Source organism: Aegilops tauschii, chromosome 7 (assembly GCF_002575655.3).
Source record: "Aegilops tauschii subsp. strangulata cultivar AL8/78 chromosome 7, Aet v6.0, whole genome shotgun sequence".
In the NCBI taxonomy this organism is placed as follows: domain Eukaryota; kingdom Viridiplantae; phylum Streptophyta; class Magnoliopsida; order Poales; family Poaceae; genus Aegilops; species Aegilops tauschii.
This window is the reverse complement of record NC_053041.3, coordinates 18,007,333-18,030,839: the sequence shown is the minus strand read 5'-3', so window position 1 is coordinate 18,030,839 and position 23,507 is coordinate 18,007,333. Positions and strand designations below refer to the sequence as shown.

The 23,507-nt window shown below is 46.6% G+C and overlaps 2 long non-coding RNA genes across 2 annotated transcripts; both read left to right on the top strand.

Annotated features, from left to right (window-relative positions):
* Positions 1 to 537: 537 nt before the first annotated feature.
* On the top strand, positions 538 to 4,009 carry LOC141027830 (uncharacterized). Its single transcript, XR_012189789.1, has 3 exons — positions 538 to 964; positions 2,014 to 2,088; positions 3,409 to 4,009. It is a non-coding gene; the product is annotated as an uncharacterized lncRNA (long non-coding RNA).
* Positions 4,010 to 19,913: 15,904 nt separating this feature from the next.
* Positions 19,914 to 20,673, top strand: LOC120967897 (uncharacterized). Its single transcript, XR_012188704.1, has 2 exons — positions 19,914 to 20,325; positions 20,409 to 20,673. It is a non-coding gene; the product is annotated as an uncharacterized lncRNA (long non-coding RNA).
* The last annotated feature ends 2,834 nt before the right edge of the window (positions 20,674 to 23,507 follow it).

The following is a 23,507-nucleotide window of genomic DNA, read 5'->3' as shown; positions in this document are numbered from 1 at the left end:
CCCCCTCCCCCCGATCCAGATCTGGATCGGGGACGAGCCCCCTCGACGCCGTCCCCCATCGCCCCTGGCACCACCCGTCGGTGCCCCTCGACGCTCGTCTACGCCATCGCCGCCATCCAACCCGACGAGTGCTCCCGGCGCTCCCGACCCCGTGGCCGCTCGACGTCCCGGACGCCGCCGCCCGACGCCGTCACCGCCCCCTCCCCCCGCTGCCCGGAGCCACCACGACGGCCTGCCTCCCGCCCGGAACGACGTCTCCGACCTCCTCCTCAACCCCCGCTGCCATTGCCCTACGGCCCCAGTGAGCCCCCCTCTCTTTCCCCTGCTCACCGCACAGTTGTAAAACTATGCCTTTGGGGTGCCCAAGATATAGTGGTATTAGAATAAGTAGCGATACTATTTTAGGAACTAAGATCATAATTATAAAAACTAAAAATAAAACAGAAAAGGAAAAATTAAGAAAAACAAAATGCCAAAAAAAGAGATAAAGGGAGAACACACCCCCCCCCCCCGCTGGGCCACGACCCAGATGGCCTTGGGGCCAACTAGGCCAAGGCCCAGCCGGCCGGCCCAACCGGCCCCTCACTCCCGATAACCCCCCCACCGATGGGAAACCCTATCCCGTCGCACCCACTTTCCCACTCACTCCCCACGTCCCTCCTTCCCCCTCCCCCCGATCCAGATCTGGATCGGGGACGAGCCCCCTCGACGCCGTCCCCCATCGCCCCTGGCACCACCCGTCGGTGCCCCTCGACGCTCGTCTACGCCATCGCCGCCATCCAACCCGACGAGTGCTCCCGGCGCTCCCGACCCCGTGGCCGCTCGACGTCCCGGACGCCGCCGCCCGACGCCGTCACCGCCCCCTCCCCCCGCTGCCCGGAGCCACCACGACGGCCTGCTTCCCGCCCGGAACGACGTCTCCGACCTCCTCCTCAACCCCCGCTGCCATTGCCCTACGGCCCCAGTGAGCCCCCCTCTCTTTCCCCTGCTCACCGCACACTTGCACCGCTGGCGCCCGCGGTCACCGCGTCCGCGGTTGTGCTCCGGCCGGCGCCCGCTGCTGCGGACTCGCTGGGCCGCACGCTCGCAGCCGCACCCCGCTGCTCCCATTGCCGACCCGTGCGCCTCGGCGCTCACACGCCGTCGACCACGCCCCGCACCAGCCTGCTCGTCAGCATCACCATCTGCGCCGGCCTCCCGCTCCAGTTCCACCCCTCCGCCGCTTCCCCTGGCCGGTGTCATGGTCGCCGACGGCCGTGCCGATGGCCTCGCCCGAACCAGCGCTCGGGCTCGCCCCTAGTTCGGCGCGCCCGTTACCACCAACGCCCGTCGCCCGACCCACTATAGGCCTCTGGGCCTTTGACATGTGGGGCCGCCCCCAGAACGTTCAAAACAAAAGTGAATTAAAAGAATTTATTATTAATAATAAATAAATATGTTAATCAATCAATCAATTAATTAACTATATTAATTAATTGTATTTAATTAACGTAATTACTAATTAACCTAATTAACTACTGTTAATTAATTAGACAGTCAATGACATGCGGGACCCACACCTAAGTTTGATCCAGTCAACGCCCTATTGACTGCTGACGTCATGCTGACGTCATGACGACATCAGCATACACTATTCTGGATAATGTTGATTTAAAATAATTAAGGAAATTCTAAAATGATTAAATCTTTTAAAATTAATATAAAATAAACCGTAGCTCGGTTGGAAAAACTTTGTGCATGAAAGTTGCTCAGAACGACGAGACAAATCCGAATACGTAGTCCGTTTGCCTGCAACACGTCCCTAGCATAGAGAACCTGCAACATTTAACCTCGGGTTCACCTGTCCGAAAACGCGAAACACTGGGGATACTTTCCCGGATGTTTCCCCCCTTCGCCGGTATCACCTACTACCGCGATTGGGCACCCCTAGCAATGCTCATTGTCATGTCATGCATTGTCATGCTTATGTTTGCCTTGTATTTACTGTTTCTTCCCCCCTCTTCTCTCCGGTAGACTACGAGACCGACGCTGCTGCCCCCCAGTTCGACTACGGTGTTGATGACCCCTCCTTCTCTGCTGAGCTTCCAGGCAAGCCCCCCCTTGATCACCAGATATCGCCTATTCTACTCTATACTGCTTGGATTAGAGTAGTGTAGCATGTTACTGCTTTCCGTTAATCCTATTCTGCTGCATAGCCTGTCCTTGCTACTACTGTTGTTACCTTTACCGGCAATCCTACATGCTTAGTATAGGATGCTAGCATTCCATCAGTGGCCCTACACTCTTGTCCGTCTGCCATGCTATACTACTGGGCTGTGATCACCTCCGTGATCACTTCGGGAGGTGATCACGGCCATATGCTATAAACTTTATAATGTTACATTACTTATGATACTGTTCGGAGATGGGGGCTGAAGGGGCAGGTGGCTCCATCCCGGTAGAGGTGGGCCTGGGTTCCCGACGGCCCCCGACTGTTACTTTGTGGCGGAGCGACATGGTAGGTTGAGACCACCTAGGAGAGAGGTGGGCCTGGCTCTGGTCGGCGTCCGCGGTTACTTCATAATAACACGCTTAACGAGATCTTGGTATTTGATCTGAGTTGGGTCGTTGACCTTATACGCACTAACCGCCACGTGGGACAAGATATGGGCAACCGGCGTCGTGGTATCAGCCGAAGCTCTTTTTGACGTCAGCGACTGAGCGGCGCGCGCCGGATTGGACCGTAAGCCTGCGCTTGTATTAAGGGGGCTAGGTCTGCTTCCGTCCGTGTTCACAACATGTAGGTGTGCAATGGGCGATGGGCCCAGACCCCTGCGCGCATAGGATATAGACCGGCGTGCTGACCTCTCTGTTGAGCCTAGGTAGGGCTGCGACGTGTTGATCTCCCGAGGCCGGACATGACCCAGAAAAGTGTGCCCGGCCAGAGGGATCGAGCGTGTCGGGTAATGTGGTGCACCCCTGCAGGGAAGTTTATCTATTCGAATAGCCGTGATCTTTGGTAACAGGACGACTTGGAGTTGTACCTTGACCTTATGACAACTAGAACCGGATACTTAATAAAACACACCCTTCCAAGTGCCAGCTACAACCCGGTGATCGCTCTCTCACAGGTCGACGAGGAGAGGATCGTCGGGTAGGATTATGCTATGCGATGCTACTTGGAGGACTTCAATCTACTCTCGTCTACATGCTGCAAGATGGAGGTCGCCAGAAGCGTAGTCTTCGACAGGATTAGCTATCCCCCTCTTATTCTTGCATTCTGCAGTTCAGTCCACCGATATGGCCCTTTACACATATACCCATGCATATGTAGTGTAGCTCCTTTCTTGCGAGTACTTTGGATGAGTACTCACGGTTGCTTTTCTCCCTCTTTTCCCCCTTTCCCTTCTACCTGGTTGTCGCAACCAGATGCCGGAGCCTAGGAGCCAGACGCCACCGTCGACGACGACTCCTACTACACAGGAGGTGCCTACTACTACGTGCAGGCCGCTGACGATGACCAGGAGTAGTTAGGAGGATCCCAGGCAGGAGGCCTGCGCCTCTTTCGATCTGTATCCCAGTTTGTGCTAGCCATCTTATGGCCACTTGTTTAACTTATGTCTGTACTCAGATATTGTTGCTTCCGCTGACTCGTCTATGATCGAGCACTTTTATTCGAGCCCTCGAGGCCCCTGGCTTGTATTATGATGCTTGTATGACTTATTTTATTTTTAGAGTTGTGTTGTGATATCTTCCCGTGAGTCCCTGATCTTGATCGTACACATTTGCGTGCATGATTAGTGTATGATTGAATCGGGGGCGTCACAGCAGCAATCAGAAGTGCAGCCCATGATTAGGAGACATGTTCATCTGCATGCTCCAACTTGATGAAGCAGGAGTGCTACACATGTTTTATGTTATTTTACCTGAGAGAGAGCAGCAGGAGTGATTAGGTAGCTACAAATGAGTTTGAAGATGATGATGTGCTACACTATAACTATGATGATTAAATAGCTAGTGTTGATGGTAATGACTATGATGATTATTATTAGCTAGTGTTGGTGGTGATTAGATAGCTACCGCAGCTAGTGTTGGTGGTGATTAGCTAGCTAGAATGAGTTTGAAGATGATGATGTGCTACACTATGACTATGATGATTAAATAACTACTGTTGGTGGTAATGACTATGATGATGATTAAATAGCTTGTGCTGGCAGATTAGATTCAAGTGGAGGCAACATATGGTGCACATCGAAATTACTACTAGTCCAAACTAGATCAAGTTTGGATTAGTAGTATACTTTTGACGTGCACCACATATTGCCTCCACTTGAACCTAATCCACCTTCATTTGACACACTGTTATGGACATAATGATATAAACCTTATAATTGATATTGTACCAAAATTTGTATAATGGCGTATAAATATATTTAAAATAAAAAAATGAAAAAAAGAATACTAGTAGCGATGGATAGTAAACACACTGCTACTAGATAGATTAGCAGCAGCGCGGGAGAGAACAAACGCTATGGCTATGTGTTTTAGCAGTAGCGCGTGTCGCACGCGCTACTGCTAAGTAATAGCTGTAGCGCCTTATTAGTAGCGCGGTGTCCCGCGCTACTAGTGGGCATTAAACCCGCGCTACTACTAGTAGTGAATGTTAAGAATAAATGGAAATAGGCAGGAGAGTTATTCTGTTTTGGTGGCATTCTGTAATGCATCAGAAATACTCCCTCCGTTTCAAAATATAGGTCTTTCTAGGCATTTCAAATGGACACAACATACGGATGTATGTAGACATATTTTAGAGTGTAGATTCACTCATTTTGCTCCGTATGTAGTCACTTGTTGAAATCTCTAGAAAGACAAATATTTAGGAACGGAGGGAGTATATCTTAAAATCTACCAGTTTTAAAAATAAGTACCAATGCATGGAGAAATGCCACAATCAATTGCCTAATTCTCAAACATATCAATGTCAGTCAATTGTCACACGGTCTTTGTCTCCAACCTGTGGGCCAACTCTAGCAGCCGTCTGCCAAGGCAGATTGGTGTGCTCAATACAAGTGACACCCCTACGCAGCCTGTAAATTAAACATTATGCCAACTACTAAAACCATTTATTTATAGCACAACTACTAAAACAAAATTAAGAAAAAAAAACAAGTCGAGTTTCTGGTCTTAAATGAAAAAAAACTATAGTTATCAGAAAGACCGATATATAAAAGACTGGTCGCGGAGAGGAATTAGTAAAGTAAAAATCACTAACATGACTGAACGAAAAATTCTGCTGTCTTGCATGAATAGCACCATGGGGGGGCGGCAGTGGGTGCAAAGGAAAGAAAAGGAACAGCAGCAGACCTGGTGCAGGAGTCTCATATATCAGGCAGGTCCTCGTTATTATACCACCAACACGGAGTGCTACACTTACACAATAGCGGCCCATTTAAAGAGTAGCTTCTGATCATCTACACAGAGTGTGGAAAACCTGACAAACATTACTAACCATCATAAGTCTTCACCAATGTACCAACAAATATAACTATGACAGGTTCAGTGTTACTAAGCTCCAGATTGTCATCTGCCTCAAAATTCAAAGCTGCATCACCCCAAGATAAGGAATCACTTGGCGCACTTGAGGAAACAAAGGCTGTAAGAACAAACATGGGACCAAAAATAGAAACACCATGTTGTCTAGCTTCAAGAATGTAAACATCAACTGCTATAATTTATTTACAACGTGTCTCACATCAAAGTGACCTGTCCAGATGTAATAAATCCCGTCTTGAACAACACCGTACACTGTATGCAGTTTAGAATTATTACAAAATCTAGAAAATTAAGAAATTTAAATTAGCAAGTCAATGGTAAATTTCAAATTATTCGATTGCTTTCGAACAGGTACGAGATTTTAGGCGATCCTGCGGGCGACCTAGGGTTTACGTCCTCGCCGCCGCCGGCGCCGTCCGGCGCCGGCGTCTACCTCTGTCTGTCTGCTTGATGGGCGTAGTCGTCTCTCCATGCTGAGCGCTTGATGTGTGGTTCGCGTGCTGCGCAAGTCTGACGTCTAGCTGCACGTGCGGCGGCTAGGGCGTTCCTGTAGAGGGTGACCTTGTTCGCCTCTACCGTCTGGGATGGAGTTCAACTCTGATCCTCGTTGTCTCTGTGTATGGGTGAGAGAACCCTGCTGTCTATGTAAGGAAGAAGGTCTTGTTGCCTTGATTGGATCTGCGATCAGATTGAGAACTGCAGTTTGCAATATCAACAAAATATTATCGCTTCTTGCTGAACGAGTATATGCATCAGCAGAAGTGGCACTGCCTGTCCTGGGTGTCTCTCGGCGGCTGGCTAGATCATGGGTGCTTGCAGCTGCTGGCGGTGGGGGTGAAAAAGGGACACCTGGTGAGGGGGTCACCCACCCGAAGCCGTCCAACATTGCTATACCTGTGTTCGCCCATGGTGTCGCGGTGACTGGACAGGTACGACAGGATGCGTTTGACAGGGATGAGTTTTGGAAAGATTGGAAGGATGCACTTGAGGACGGCATGATGGTTTTGGATGCAACCGGCCTAGGGGCTGCCGGTAACCTGACGGGGCCGCGTGTCGCGCCCCGTCAGCAGCAATGATAGGCTTGAGCTGGAACTGCCGAGGAATCGGGGGCGCCTCGACGGTTCGCGATCTCACTGCCCTCGTCCAAAGTCATCGTCCGCAATTTGTTTTTTTGTGTGAAACTAGGCAGAAGTCAAATAAAGTTCGTTGTCTACGCCATCGTTTGGGTCTTCGTGGTTTCAGTGGAGTCGATATCAATGGTCAAAGCGGTGGTCTAGCTTTGTTTTGGAATGATCAGTTGTTAGTTGAGATCAAAGATCAGAATGAAAGAATGATTGATGCTTACGTTCGTGCCTCACCCAATGATCCGTTGTGGCATCTTACTTGTGTGTACGGCGAACCACGTACTGAAAATAGACATCGAATGTGGTCCATCATATCGCAGTTGAGGGCTAGTAGTGATCTCCCGTGGATGCTGATGGGAGACTTCAATGAAGCTCTCTGGCAATGCGAGCACTTGTCAGCTACCCCTCGGCCTGCTTGCCAGATTGCAGCCTTCCGTGACATCGTCCAAGACTGTGAGCTCCATGACCTTGGGTTTTCAGGAGCACCATTCACATATGATAACAAGCGAAAAGGAAGAGCGAATGTCAAAGTTAGGTTGGACCGAGCCCTGGCCGACGACCGCTGGAGGGACTTATTCTCTGATGCACGTGTGGTACACCTCGTGTCCCCTTGTTCTGATCACCTACCGATCATAATTGAGCTGCAGAAGGAAGAGCGCCCACCAAGCCGTGGCTGCACCAACGATATGAAATATTCTGGGAACGAGCAGGCGAATTGCCAGAGATCATCCAGAGGGCTTGGGATGCTACCCAAACAAGTGGGAATCTGGCTTCGGTAACAGCTGGACTAAACAAAATCATGGAGGAGCTACATGGCTGGAGCCGACGGCGGTTTGGTAATATCATGCGAGAGGTGGAGCGTACACGACGTAAACTTGAGCAGCTAGTGCAATCAAATGGTGACCAAAGCGAAATCCGCCGACTATCTGATAGCATGGACGAGTTGCTCTATAAAGAGGAGCTTCTTTGGCTGCAACGCTCACGTGTTAATTGGCTCAAAGACCGTGACAGAAACACCAAGTTTTTCCATAGCCAATCTGTTTGGAGAGCCCGAAAGAACAAGATAAAAAAGTTGAAGGACGACACGGGGGTATGGCAGAACAACCCCTCGGTCATGGAACTGATGGAATCTTCATTCTTCAAAGAGTTGTTCACCCGCGACCCATCTCTAAATGCGGATGAAATTCTCAACTTGGTAGAGCAGAAAGTTACAGAAGATATGAACACTTCCCTGTGCATGGAGTTTTCGGAGAAGGAGATTGCAGACGCTTTGTTTCAGATTGGACCCTTGAAAGCACCCGGGCCGGATGGATTCCCGGCACGGTTCTACCAATGAAACTGGGATGTCCTGAAGACCACGGTGGTAGCGGCAGTACGACTTTTCTTTGCCATGGGATATATGCCCTCTGAGACGAACTCCACAGCGATTGTGCTCATTCCAAAATCAGATCAACCGGAAACTCTTAAAGATTTCCGTCCTATCAGTCTGTGCTCAGTCCTATACAAGATCGTGGCGAAGTGTCTCGTAAATAGACTCAGGCCAATACTTGTGAGATTGTATCACTGAATCAAAGTGCCTTTGTCCCCGGGCGCTTAATTACTGACAATGCATTAGTGGCGTTTGAGTGTTTTCATGCAATTGAGCACTGCAGCAAGGTACATGAATCCTTTTGTGCATACAAATTGGATTTATCTAAGGCGTATGACAGAGTCGACTGGGACTTCCTCAGAAGAATGATGCAGAGGTTGGGTTTCGCTCCCTGATGGGTTGATTGGATTATGTCCTGCGTTACCTCGGTGAGCTACTCGGTTAAATTTAATGGTACCCTCCTTGATTCATTCGTCCCTTCCAGAGGTCTACGCCAAGGTGATCCACTATCTCCATTCTTGTTCCTTTTTGTCGCTAACGGTCTCTCTGCACTCCTACATCGTGAAAATACCCAGGGTACGATCACTCCGCTCAAAGTTTGCCGAAGGGCCCCGGGAATTTCACACTTGCTATTTGCAGATGACTCTCTGCTTTTCTTTAAGGCAGAACCAGAACAGGCTGTAAGGGTCAAGTGTGTGCTCGAGACATATGCTAATGGGACGGGGCAAGTCATCAACCCCCAAAAATGTTCAATTCTTTTTAGCCCCGCATGCCCGATGACGGTACAGAACAATATAAAGGGCATATTGCAGATAACTCAGGTTACTTTTGAAGCCAAATACCTCGGTCTCCCAACACCAGAAGGTAGGATGAGTAGGGGTAAATTGAAGAGCTTGGAGGAGAAACTAGCAAAGAATTTGATGCAATGGGGTGATAATTATCTGTCCATTGGGGGGAAGGAGATAAAAATCAAAGCCATTGCACAAGCTCTTCCTATGTACATCATGAGCGTATTCAAAGTCCCGGCTGGCCTTTGTGATGAGCTTACAAAGACGATTCGTATATTGGTGGGGTGCAGAAAGAGGTAAACGCAAAACTCATTGGGTCGGATGGGACATCATGTTGCGGCCCAAAATGCGAGGCGGCATGGGGTTTAAGGATCTCCGGTTGTTTAACCAGGCACTGTTAGCTCGGCAAGCGTGGCGCCTAATCCAGTACCCAGAGAGCTTATGCGCGCAGATCCTTCGAGCAAAATACTATCCCAATGGCGAAATCACAGACACAGTATTCAGTGGGAATGCATCCTCGACATGGCAAGCGATAGAGTATGGTTTGGAGTTGGTAAAACAGGGCTGCATTTGGCGTGTGGGTAATGGAGCTAGTATCCGTCTATGGCGCGACCCATGGATTCCCCGGGGACCTTCTCTCCATCCAGTCACACCTAAAGGACGATGCAGACTGAGGTGGGTTGCTGATCTCCTGAACGTGGACGGATCATGGAACGCAACCTTGGTCCATCAACATTTTCTCCCTGTTGATGCAACGGAAATTCTCAAAATCGAACCATCACGGCGCCTAGAGGCTGACACTATTGCTTGGCACCCAGATAAGCATGGACGATTCTCGGTGCGGTCTGCTTATAACATGGCAAGGGATATGATCATGACAGGCGATGGTGAAGGTCAGTCCAGCTCCCGACCTGATGGATCTCGGACGGCATGGAAGCTCCTTTGGAATAGTGGAGCTCCACCAAAGGTTAAGTATTTGCTTGGAAAGCAGCACGAGATGCGCTAGCAACTCGTGAGAATAAACGTCGGCGACACCTAGAGTTGGAGAACACCTGCGAAATATGTGGCCTTGAAGCCGAGACTACGCAACATGCATTAACCAGGTGCCCTCATGCCCGCGATCCCTGGGATGCTATGCGTAGGGTGTGGGACCTGCCGTCGGATGAAGTCATGCATAGAGATGAGCCAGATTGGCTGTTGTTAGTTCTACAGGACCTGGATGACACCCGTCGTATGCTCCTGCTAATGTTGTTATGGCGAGTTTGGTACGTCCGAAATGAACTCACACATGAGAAGCCATTCATCCCGATAGAAGCGTCCAGGCGATTTTTGTGCAGCTATGTGGAGACGTTGCTTTTGATCAAACACTATCCCAATGAGGACCTGACTAAAGGCAAGCAACCGGCATGTTTAGCAGGGAAAAAGAAACCATCCAAACGCGAGCAGTCTGAACTGTCCACGGCCGAATGGGAACCGCCACCGGAAGGTTGTGTCAAGCTGAACTTTGATGGTTCTTTCGTTGCTGCTGATGGAACGGCGGGAGCAGGAATGATATTACGTGACCATACTGGTAGTGTGATATTTGCAGCTTGTAGGTGGCTCTTCAACTGCCAAAGCCCCTTCGAATCGGAACTAGCAGCATGTGAAGAAGGCCTACGACTAGCGCTGCATTGGTCTACGACACCCATTATGGTGGAATCCGACTGCGCCGAGTTAGTCACTCTACTTTCGTCCAGTACACCAGACCGATCAAGCAACATGTATCAACTTGCAGATGTGGCTGACTTGCTCAAGGAAAGGGAGACCCACGTCCGGCGAATTGGCAGAGCACAGAACAAGGCAAGCCACGCCATGGCAGCCATTGGCCGTGGCCAACAACGCACTGCATGCTGGCTCTCTAATGTACCCCAGGAGATTAGCACTATCATTAGTGAGGAATGTAAAACCATTATCAATTAATGAAATGCTTCCCCCCCCCCCCCCCCCCCCCCCCCCCCCCCCCCCCCCCCCCCCCCCCCCCCCCCCCCAAAAAAAGGTAAATTTCAAATTAACTGCTCTATCAAATATACAGTTAGGAGTTAGGACTGAAGTATTCTTTTGTGACACTTCCCTAAACATTACGGGTATAATACTCATTCCTCTTCACTTTTTTTTGTGCAAATGTCATTCCTCTTCACTTTGTTTATGTAGAGTTGTTCTTTCACTTCACACTTCCTAGACGCCCAGTCCCTGCAAATTACTATGTCCGTCGGAAAAAAAAATGCACAACAAATCAACAGTAACATTATACATTGCAGATAACAGGAGAAGGGCATACCTGCAAAGGTTGCAAGATTTTAGGCGACGCGCGGTAGTGAATCAGTCCAAGGCAGACAAGGTGCAGATGGTGGAGATGTCACCTCGCATCTTGGTGCATCATGCGCCGCGGTTTGGGTCCTAAAAATATGCACCGACACCTATGATTACTTCATGGCCGCACCATGGGTCGCACGTGCGAGTGAAAGATGAAGCTGACACTACAAAGCTCACCAATGAAAGGAAATCCAGTCTGATGGTTGAACAGGGGCGTGAGGCGGCTGAATCTGGGCCACCACGCGACACGGACGAGGTGCTGTTGGCTGCTGCCCTTCTCTCTCTCCCTCTCATCCTCTCTCTCCTAGGCATTGACGGTGGCATGGCACCCTCGATCCAATCCGCTGCCCTGCTCAATCGAAGCCCTGCTCAATCCGCCGACCTGCCGTCGGGTGACCCGCGCGCGAGGGATGGGAAGGCGAGGAGGACGGAGAGGCGAGGCGGTGGAGCAGTAGCAGTCGGTGGCGGGCGCAGAAGGAGGAGGAGGAGGAGGTGGGAGGGAGTGGCGGCGGATGAGGGAGGGAGGAGTGAGGGGCGTGGGGCTGTGGATTGGGGCTAGGGGTTCGATGCCTTTTTCCTCTCGCTCGCTTTCTGTGGATTGAGCTCCACCATGACATCCTGCAACTTTCCAACCTGGAGAAACAAGTAACAACTGGACAAGGGGAATTTGACTTGAGCATGTTTATTGGGATGAATCTGCAGGCACCTACTTGTGAACTTTCCCTTCAAAATAAGTAGTCATCAATGTGACCATGTCAAGTTCCAACTGTCCCATGTGATTCCATTGGTTAAGCTAAATCACACTGAATAAGTTGTCCAGCAGGAAAGGTGGACTCCAAAACTTGAAAGTAACCATCATGCAGAAGTCCCATTCCCAGAGAGTTGGAAATAAATATGATACTGTAGTACCAAGCCGATTCTAACCAATGAGCCATACAGTAAACGATATGAAATCTGCCCAAAATAATAAGAGAGCACTTGTATTAGGTGCAGCTTAGATCTTCCGTGAGACAGGCAAGCAATATGACAGCCACAATGTAAGATTTGCCATAAGATTTTGCATAACCCACGCGCTGTACCTCATACAGAGCACTCAGAAATTGCTTCGCGCCAAGAGAAAATATCATGTCTAATTGCACTCCTTCTATGCTTGTTATCATGGAGTTGGCAAAAGGTTCAAGTAGTGGAAGTGAAGCCCTGTCCATCCAGGCACAAACTGGAGGAGGAAAGCAACAATTAATCTGAGTCTTGCACTTGCACATATTACCTGTAACATCTCCAGGAGCGACCTCCATATGTTTGGTCAATAAAAAGGTTGTGTTGTGGCAGCCCAACAAAGCTTCAACCGAGGGATGTTTGTTGAGCAGCAACAAGGCAATTACTTGGTTTAGTTGCAGCCTTGTCCGCTCTTGTTCATGACAGCACACAAATAACGGCCATGGTCGTGGTCGCAGCTCAGCTCCAAGGTCTTGATTGGTTACCTGACGAGGACCACTGGCAGTGGATATGATTGGTTGCCCAGTGTCTAGCAGGAGCTGAGGCCACAAGGTCCCCATCAGCATGTAGGGGCCTTTTGTCGAACAGCTCATAGGCGGTATCCAACTTATGATTGGGGCACACAAAAACTGATGCATCAGGTGATATTGTGTTGGCCTGGGTGTCTTCAAGCAACATAGACTCTGGATCCGGCACGAGTGTGGTCACTGGCAGGTGCCAGCAGCCCGGACATGGTGTTGTGGATGGCAGCTGTAGAGGGCTGCTTGTCAACATCGTCGTGGCTCAAGCCTTTCGTCGAACAGTTGGTGGGCGTCGGGCCAGGAAGGTCACCTCCTGCCACGGCGGTGGTGCCGGGGTTGGTGCCAAGTACTCCGTTGGGTGGGTCCTTCGCAGGGGCGTCGGTGGTGGTCAGCTTGCCGAGAACGGATGGACTCCACACCGAGAACGCCGGCACCATCTTGTCGAGAGTGTGCTGGATCGCGAGGAGCGCCTTAGCGATGCTGCTGCGCTCCTTCGCCGCCTCGACCAGCTGCTGCTGCAGGACGAGCTCCGCCATGATCACCTTGAAGCTGCGAGTGCGGCTCTCTCCGGGATAGCTCAGAGGGAAACAAATTTGGAGATAAACCAGGCTCTGAATACCAGATGATACGAACCTTGATCTAGCATATATTGTTGACTCAATCGCTATGAATCTGGGATACAAGATACAGGTAGTAGCAGCAAGAAGGGGGGTCGGGGAATCGAGAGGGGAAACGCCCAACGGCGGCCGTTTCAGTCTTCAGTTCTTCAATGCCGCTCTCAGAAGGAAGAGCAGCACATATATACAGGTTACCTCTGGTTCTGGCTTCTCCTCGTGGCTGTTGGGGGATATTCCCGTGACATCTTTTTGCGTTGAGAATTGCAGGACATGGAGCTTCTAGCGCCATTGAGGGATGAGCGTTACAGGGAAGACATTATCTAGAGTCTAGACGGACATAGGTTGTGACTTGTGAGGACCTTCTCAAAGTGGTTGAACGGAGCGACCTCACCGAACCTGCTGTCGCTGCCAGTGCTGCCCCTCTTGGCTCCCTGAAAGGGCTTGGTTGGGAGGTTCATGCTACTAACCCTCATTAGCTAAAACCTAGCGAGCCTAGCAACAAAGAAGGGCCACTTAGTATTTTTTTTATGCTTCGGCTTGTTTGCGGCAACTGCTTCCATAGTTGGAACGTTTTTCACCAAGAATGTTGAGGCAAAAATTAAAGGTATCATTGTTGGTTTGTTTAAATGTCAATTTTTAAACAGTCAGCAATGTTGAATGATGTGCATGAGGACCTGAAATGCATATGTTATGCACCGCACGATTACTAGAATATGTGCCCAGTTGCAACGCACGGGCAAATAACTATTATGTTACTCGCAAAAAAAAACTATTATGTTATCTCTATCTCTACTACTTAAAAAGAATATAAGTTTTTCATTTCACCTTTCTTCTCACCACCCCTTCGTTCAACCTTCCCTTGAATGATAATAAATCAACTTAATTTAGTTACCTTCTGAACCAGTTCCACTTTAATTTGCTTATCAAACTTCGGATCAAAATATAAGGTAATTCATGGGCAGAAATTGATGATCATTTATTTGTACAATCACATTATTATAGACAGGTAAATCACAAACCGACGTACTAAAAGATTGATATCCGGTTGCAATGCACGGGCATTGTTCTAATAACAAGAAAAAGATGCTAGGGTGTAGCTAGGTGTTAGTCAAGTGACATAACATCTAAAAACGAAAAGGGAAATCTCTACTACTTAAGAAGAACATAAGATTTCATTTCACCTTTCTTCTCAGGGGTCCAACCTTCCTTGTGTGGTAATAAATCAACTTAATTTAGTTACCTTCTAAACCAATCCCACTTTAATTGCTTACCAAACTTCGAATCAACATATAAGGTAATTCATGGGTAGAAATTGATGATCATTTATTTACACAATCGCATTATTATAGACAGGTAAATCACAAGCCGACGTGGTAGAAGATTTATATCCCGTTGCAACGCACGACCTTGTTCTATTATTTAAAAAGAAGGTAATGTTCCATACCTAATATTAACAACAGACGGGCATTTTTCTATACCTAATATTAAAGGAAGGAAGATTTCTTTGTACCCCTTCTGTCGTCTGTTTTGTATGAAACCCCCTAACGTTTTATGAAATAAATCCACATTTCACTGAAGTGACTGGAAAACGATTCATTCTTCTGTTTCTTCGTAATTAAAGTCAACGAGCTGAGCAGGAGTCTGCTCGGTCAGATGGGCCATGTATTGCTCGGCTAGGCATGTCCGGCCCATAGCTTGGGAAATCACCTGCCCCACATTTGTCTATCACCTACCCGTATCTTTTAGCCCCTAAAAACCCTGCCCATATCTTCATCTCAAAAATAAAAAGAATGCCCTTATCTCTTTTCCTAAAATGAATTGTCCATATATCTGTTCAACACGTGTTTTCCTACATTGCATACAGCTAGGAAATCACCGCGAGGAGTACAACCCAAATACACACTCGTTCACAAGGTATTGCTGAAGATATATAGCAGTACATTGCCAAGTTGCTACTTAGGAAATAGGATTGTCAGACCAAAAGAGAGAGAGGAGTTAGCCTGCTTAGAGTTTTGTGGCCATTTGAAGTTTACTATAGCACTTTGGTCGTCATGGTAAGATTAGGGCAAAATAAAAATAATTTTTTGTTCGCCTAATTATTTGTGGTCGATCCTTTTTGTTTTGGTTCCATAGCTATGGAAAAAGTACCAGAATTTTATTTTATAAGCCGCATGGCGCCTGCAAGCACAAAATGGATAGGCGGCGCAGGGGAGTCCATGGAGGAGAGCATCATGAAACAAAGCTATGAGGAGCAAAGATCCTGCGGAAGCGTGCGAGCGGACGAAAGAAAATGTCTAGAGCAGAATCAGAGCAGAGGACGTCTGTGTGCCCTGCACGTGTACATGTATTTTCTCTCGTCCGACTCCATCGCAGTGGACATCTTGAAGGCCGTGGTGCATGAGCTCAAGAATGACCACTATTTCAATTTTGACTGGGCTTTCACGGTCCTCCACGTTGACGCCATCCAGATATACCCATGTTACAAGGGGGTATGGAGATGGAGCATGCACCATGTGTTGGTGAGACATGGGTGGCGTCAACCATCTTTACAGGTCTGAGAATTGTATTGGTGCTAGAGTTTGATGACGAAGCTCATTGTGTTTGATCACATTCATCGTGAATACATGGAGAATGTGACCACCAAAAGCAATGTTGACCAAGGGAACCGACAACACGGATGTGTTGCTAGGGCGTGCGAGGATTTGTTTCTCCCGCTGCAATGCACGGGCACAGTTTGCTAGTAGGAAAAATGGAGGGGAGATTATTTTTACAAAATTGTCGATTTTACTCAACACCTCTACATACCCAAGGCAAGCATCTTGGAGACTTGATATGATGAATGTTTGGTAGTTTCCTTGGTAGAATATTTGAATCATGATATGATAATTTCGAATGAAATTTGCATATTGCTAATTATACACACATGATCTATTGATAATATTTGATCTTCACTTAAACATGAAGAAGTGACCGTGAGACTGAAAATCTCATTGTGACGAGAATGATCAAAGATGGCATGTTTGGGCATGCCAGTTGGTGAACCTGCTGGGTACTACCAAGGAAATATATTGTGCTAACCACTACAGGAAACCTAAACCTCCTGAGTCGACCGTAGATCGAATCTTGTTCTGCTAATCCCCAAACTCGATTCATGCTACCACATCTCCTTGTGACAGGTAGGGTATGGTTCTGTACGTTGTTAACCCCTTTCCTTCACACACCATACAGAGAGGCCATAGTGAAATATATCATTGGCCCATGGTAGGCATGTCACTTTGTCCGGGGCCTGGATGTTCCGGTTGGACCGAGGGCGTAGCGCCCCTGTTTGCGCACCTTATAAATATTGTGATCCCATAGTAATCGAGATTGGAGTATCCCCACTTACAGTTTCACTTACCTGTTGCCTTGGGGGATTCCGGGCATCGGGACACTAAAGCTGGTGTGTGCTGGTTAGGTGTGCTTTACACCCAAAGATCGTAATCAGAATTAGTGAACACCTCAGGGTTGATTAAAGAAATCCTTTACTTGTGGGTAATGAGTGCAACCTCTATAGAGTGGAAAATCTATTCGAATAGTCGTGTCCGCGGTTAAGGGTTGCAGTCTAGGATGGGTCAAGTGTCGGTCTTAGTGTCGGTCTTCAGAGGAATTAATTAAACAAGTAAAGTGATCATGATTCTGACGGATGAATATCATCGCTAATGTTATTATGGACTAAGTTTTTTCTTATATGAAATTTTGAGTATATCCTGGGAAGTTTCTACCTCCTGGAAACTCAGGTTGTTATTTTCAATATAACCCCTTTTTGTGGTGTCGCTTTAGACGCCTGACTGTGGCCTTTTGCTATTATTTTCTGTGGGGTTCTTTCAGGATGGTTCTACCTCCTGAAACCCACCTTTAAATTTTGGTCATAATATGATTGCTTATACTTATCTAACCTTTATTTATCGTACTAATAAAGTACCTGCATTCTTTAATTAACCTCGTGCCATGCACTTCAAGTTTTACTGCACGCATTCTTCCTACTTTAATTATATCATTTGTTCACGGTGTTTGCGGGTACATCCCAAAGCACTCACTGGCATGTACCCAACTATTGTCTTGGCCAGATCACCATTTGGAGAGGAGTATCATGATGGCACCCCGCAACCTAGGCATTTGAGATAGCAGCCACGCGAGATAGGAGTTATCCAGGTCAGTTGTTCTTGTGGGAATGGATTCCCATTGACATGGGAGATCCACAAGTCGCTTCCGTCATCCGCCACTAGAAATCATTATTGTACTCAACGGACCTTTATGGTCTTGTATGAAAATTCTTGTAATTGCTTGGAATTCTGTATCAAGGATGTGTCCATCAGTGAACAATAATCATGGGGCTGGCGATGACACGAGGTTCCTTTGCTAGGATTTCATGTCTCGGAAAACCGCCCTGACAACTTTAACAAAACTCTAAACACAAAGACTAGGAATACTAAACTCCTCCCAGACAATGGCACTAGAAAAAGGGCATGATATCTCCTTTTTGTTGACCCGGTATTGAATCACAAACGAGTATCCTGCACCAATTTCTCCAAAGATAACCCTGGGTATTGAACCCACGAGAGGACGATTCCCTTGAAGCGATGGTCTCTAGCAAGCTTACATTAAAAGTGTTTATTCGAGATTTTGACTGGATCACCATGCAAACAACTATTCAAACACTTATAATAAAAAGAGGTATGGGAATGAGTACTTCATACTTACAACCATGTATTCGTGTTGGGACCAGATATGGTCTTAATTTGTGCGCTGGTAGTCACCCGTCGAGATGTGCTCGTTATGAACCGAAGTGGGGGATGTGTCCAAATAACATCTTAACCGGCATGCGTCCTACATCAAGAATCACTTGTCCTACCAAAGGCCCTATATGTGTCGCGGGGTTGCTTCGATAATTAAGATAATTAAATCTCACGAAAGCTTTGAAACCTATGGTATCCCCAAGGATTGGATCCATGTTACCCTACTAAACCTTACTGTCACCGGTGTTCGGTAAAACACTTCACGTTGTCCATGCTCCTAGCCTTACTAGTGCTCGATCTCCATGATCCTGGGTACCTGCAGGGATGAAGATTGTGGACAAGACAAGATACATCTATGGAACAATTGTATTTCACACATATGGGACATTAACTCAAAGCCCTTCCATTGATCCCTATAACAAATATAGTCGCAAGGCCTATGCCTCAACCCATTCCTTACCGAAATACTCACACGTGGAGATCAGATTGCAAGAAGAAAACATTGAAAAACACAACTTGGAGATTGATTGATTGCAAATATGTCTTAAAATGGAAGCTTGTGCGATGCACGATAACAATTATGAACTAGGAGGTATTGGACTATGAAGGTGATGGTGGCTGTGGAGGTGGAAATGGCAGCCACTGGGGTTTGTGGATGAAGACGATGAAGATGTCCTGGCTGCTGTCAATGCTTACCTCCACGCCTCTCTGATGACAATTCGACGGGCCCCCGTTTATAAAAGTTGTTTAGGTAGATGAGCTACCTTAGAATCCACGCCATCCGGGTGCTTGCACCCATATGGAACACCGTCTTTTTTTCTGGACGCCTTGGTGTGCCTCTGGGTGATTGCTTCTTCTTCCATTTTCCCTCCCGTCCACATTTCCATGTGATTTCTTCCCATTTTAGCCCATTTCCTGTGGAAACACATCAAAGATAGGATTTTTGGAATTTCTTTGCATTTATTATTCATTAGTGGAAATATCAGAGCAAATGTCTCTTTTTAAATGAAATATCTTGGTTTAAACTAAGGTGGATGAGTGCAAAAATATCACTCATTAATAACCGCAACAATACCCTTTGTTCCATTTCATGTGGATAACCAAGACTTACTGTGGGAGTTGTATGGCCCTTTTAGACCTTATCCAAACCATTGAGACATAAAGGGGAAATAGTATTCTCTGGCAAACCTTTGCACTCTGTGGTCCAATACCTTGCTACCAAAAATAGGAGTAGAACCTAGCATTACTTCATACAAATTAATGACATTAGATCACCTACTCGAGAGAAAATTGTTTCCTACTTCATACCTTACACTTGTGGGCCCAACACCTTGCTCCCCAATATAAGGAGTAGCAAACATGGATCAACTTGATCGGCTGTCGAAATAACATAGAAAATCTGTTAAAAGCATGTCTAGAGTGCGCCAAAACAAATTAGACATATTACTATGAGAAGATATAAGAAATGCATCATCGTATATGTGAGCATTGAGTGTATAATAATCACTTAGATATCCGTAATCAAGGTGTGTTGCATTAATGAATCTATATAAGTTTTATGAGTATTAAATATTAATACGAGAAGATCAAAATGATGGCACATGTATTTGAGAATATAAAGCGTATTAATACCAAGCGATTCAGTACGAGCATGAATGTACTTGTGAATATAAAGGGCATTAGTACCACGATATCTGAATGAGTATCAATGTATTTGTGTATATAAATGGCATTAATACCAAGATATCCAAAAGGAGCACACCACATTTGTGAAACCCCACTGAACGCGATATAAATAAATCTCAACATCACGTGTATCCAATCATCCATCCAACTCTGCCTCACACATTCTTCTATATCCATTTATCTTTACCTCCCTTGGTTCTAGTGTAGTTCAAGGCTTGTAGCTAGCCTTGACAAAATGGCAATATCGAATACCTCCATCATTTTCCCCATTATTGTGTTCGTGCTTCTTTCCACAAACATCCCTACTCAAGCTAGCGACTCTGGTAGTGGAAACTCAAAGGCAACCAACCTCATGGTGGAAGCATGCAAGAACGCCTCAATTAACTCCTACATCAAGACTGTCCCCGAAGAATTTTGTTTGTCGACCCTCCAGTCGGACATTCGGAGCATCAAGGCTAAGGATCTCCATGATCTAGTGCTCATTGCCATGGACATCACCAAGGGCCGCCTCACTTCTGCTAGTGGCATGGTCAAGAAAATGCTGCAAAATGCCAAGAAGGGTACGGTAAGGATGCGTGTCCTCCGTTTCTGTGAGGTGGACTATGAAGAAATGGCAAGCATTCTCAACATATGTGATGCCATGATCAGGAACTACCAAGGATACAAGGGAAACATGCGGTTCCAAGAGCTGGCTAGCTGTGTGAATGACGCATATGACCCTGCCGGCGCATGCGAAGAAGAGCTTCAAGATATGCCAGAGGAGGCGGCGCTGTTCAAGGAAAACACTGAACTGCAAATGCTAGTATGGATGGGCACTAACTTCCTAGTCCCAATGGTAGTACCATAATATATGTTGTTTTGACATCAATTTTACTCTTATTTGGAATAATAATAATAGCAATAATAATAGAAATGTCTCTGGCATTAATTTTCTATCATTCCATCTTATAATACACTAGCAAATATGGCATGTGCATGGCAACGGGGAAAACAAATCCTTGCATGCCATAATTGATCCTTCGCACTGTCACTCTCTTCACCACGATAGCCGATGGTAGTAAAGTTCTCCACCTACTTAACATGAATGTGATCAATCTCTGATCTTGGTCATCATACTTTTAACACATCGCTTTCCCAAGCCCCTCGCGGCACCAACTTGTAATTCAAAATACATGTAATGGAGTAGGGAACCACCCCTGTCTAATCCCCACACTCTTGCCTCCAAGTCCAAGACCCATTTGTGTCGTCCCTCGTCCTTGGCGGTAACAACCTCTCTCTTTACATGCTCATAATTACTTGTAATGATGGCGTACATCATCATCATCTGATGCATGCTTCGCCCCCTGCAAAAAAATTACTCAAGAGTAATATTGCAATATAAAATCCTGAAATAGTCATCATAGACTAATTGAAGATTTTGTATTTACTTATTCTTAGATATTATCTTCCAAGTATCAGGACCACTACCAAGACCTGAGCTTCAAAGTAGTTTTATGTTGAGTTTTTTCGAGTATAGCCTGCTCACATAATAAAGAAAAGCGCACACCCCTCTTTCCTCCCCTCCCCACCTCGTTCTCCCAGATATCGCCGCACGCTATGGATTAGGGGGTGGAGTTCTTGTCCAGGAAGAACACAACTCATGCGATAAAAAAGAAAATCTAGCCAGCAAGGTTCTGCAACTCTTTGTTACCGACCAGGCTACAAAAGACAAAAGTCAAGTTAAAAGGGGGCCCAAGACTCTGGATGTTCCCTTTCCATATTCATTTATTATTTTAGTTGCAAAAATCTCCCTATACACATATGTATGTAACTTCCTTATACACTCTCCGTGTACCCATGTGTATGCAACTTCCTTAGGCGACATAGATCCTTTTGGCTGTTATAGGTCCTTTGATGAACCTGATTGTGTTGTTGAAGATATTGGTCTCTTGTTTGTGTTGTTTCGGGTTGTTGACTGCCTTAAACCATGCCTTTTCATAAAATAAAAAGAATTCGTTGCTCAGACATAAAAACTACTCGCATGCAAGAGGTAGGTTGCTAGGAGTTAACCATTACGCGCACTGATTATAACAACGCATAGGTAGGGCTGGACGAAAAGCGCTCGATTGTTCAGCTCATTACAGCTCGTGCTCGTTAGTTATTGAACCAAGTTGAACCATGTTTTTTGCTCGTTAAGATTAACGAGCTTAACAATCAAGCAAACGAGTTTCACGAGCTAACTCATTAAGCTCGATAATTTCCAAGTGTTTGACTTGAGCCTCTCATGGTTCAGCCCATTAATAATGTTGTGCTAGTTAGCCAAGCCTAGGGGCCCAATGCCCCAGCCCACTTTAGCCCTTATCTAGACCTAGGATCCAGCCATGAGAGGAGTCAACCACGACACCACGAGTCCAGGAGCTAGCCGGAACCAAACGAAGCCATGGGGGAGCGAGAGCACTAGCTAGGGATTTGACCACCTCTGCTCTAGTGCGGCGGTGGCCGCCGACCATCCCATACGTCCGGCATCTAGGAACCCTGTTATCCCGACCCCCGTGGGGCCCGTGCACCTCTCGTCTCCGCCATCTTCATTCCCCGAGTCCCAAACTTCTACCTCTGCAATCTCCAACTCTCCCCAATCCCCATCTACGAGCTAGTGCCCGGAAGCTCGGAATTTATGCAATTGTGATTTTTTGGTGAGATGATGGTATTCTTTTCTGTAGTATATATCATTGTCAATTTTTAATAAAATCATGGGATTCTTCTGTGTTGTTTATTACCTTAATAAGCACTCGTGAACGCTCGTGAGCATAACGAGCTCATAACGAACCAGGCCAAATAGATTGTTTAGCTCGTCAATATTAGTGAGCTTAATGATAACGAGCCGAATGAGCCGAGTAGCTATCTAATCCAGCCCTACGCATAGGATTTCATTTCATACATAAAAATGCTCGGACCTCATCACTTTGCCATGACTACACTTAGTTGAGTGATGCCTACTACACAACATATTCTTGTAGACTCGTGTTGGCCTTTCAAGCACAAAGTTTTGTAGGACATCAGCAAATTTCCCTATAAAACACTATTGCATGAAATTTTGATGCTTTCGGTACGTTTGTCTTCCACCGTAAATATAATTGTTTCAACCACATGCATGCGGGTTAGCTAGTTTCCCTTTACTAATTAACCTTCTTGTGTTTCCAAGGTCCTGTGAACATTCCACCACCTATACTTAAAAAAAATTTATAACCAAGGAGGAGATGACGATGGTGATTATCACGAGCATGAGGACGAGTAGGACCCATATACTCAGTGGTGCCTGGCAACTTATTCCGATGGATGACCTCTTCTTGTCTGTATACAGGGCACTGCTGATGTTACTAAGGAAGCAGGTGTTGTCTCGCATGGTCGCACTCTCTGGACCTATTCCAACATCCGTTACAGGGTATTCGGGATGGATACTAGTGTGCTAGCGCCAACACCTTCTCCCTGGTTTAGTATTGATAGTCTTGAAGGAAAATAGCTCTTCCTTGGGCTGATGACCTGTTGTATGTAATGGTAAATGATATGGCTGTGATAAACTTACTAAATTTATGAATGGCTTTCGAGTCGCTTCTCAGAGTGGGTGCTGCGACGAGGCAAAAAATTATTTTCCGAATACATAATTGTACGTGCATTGAAATAGGTTATCGGATGAGCCCAATCCATAATAGTATTACTATTTGTACTAGCTTCACATGATTCCCCCATCGGGCGGGTGTTTTCAGTGTA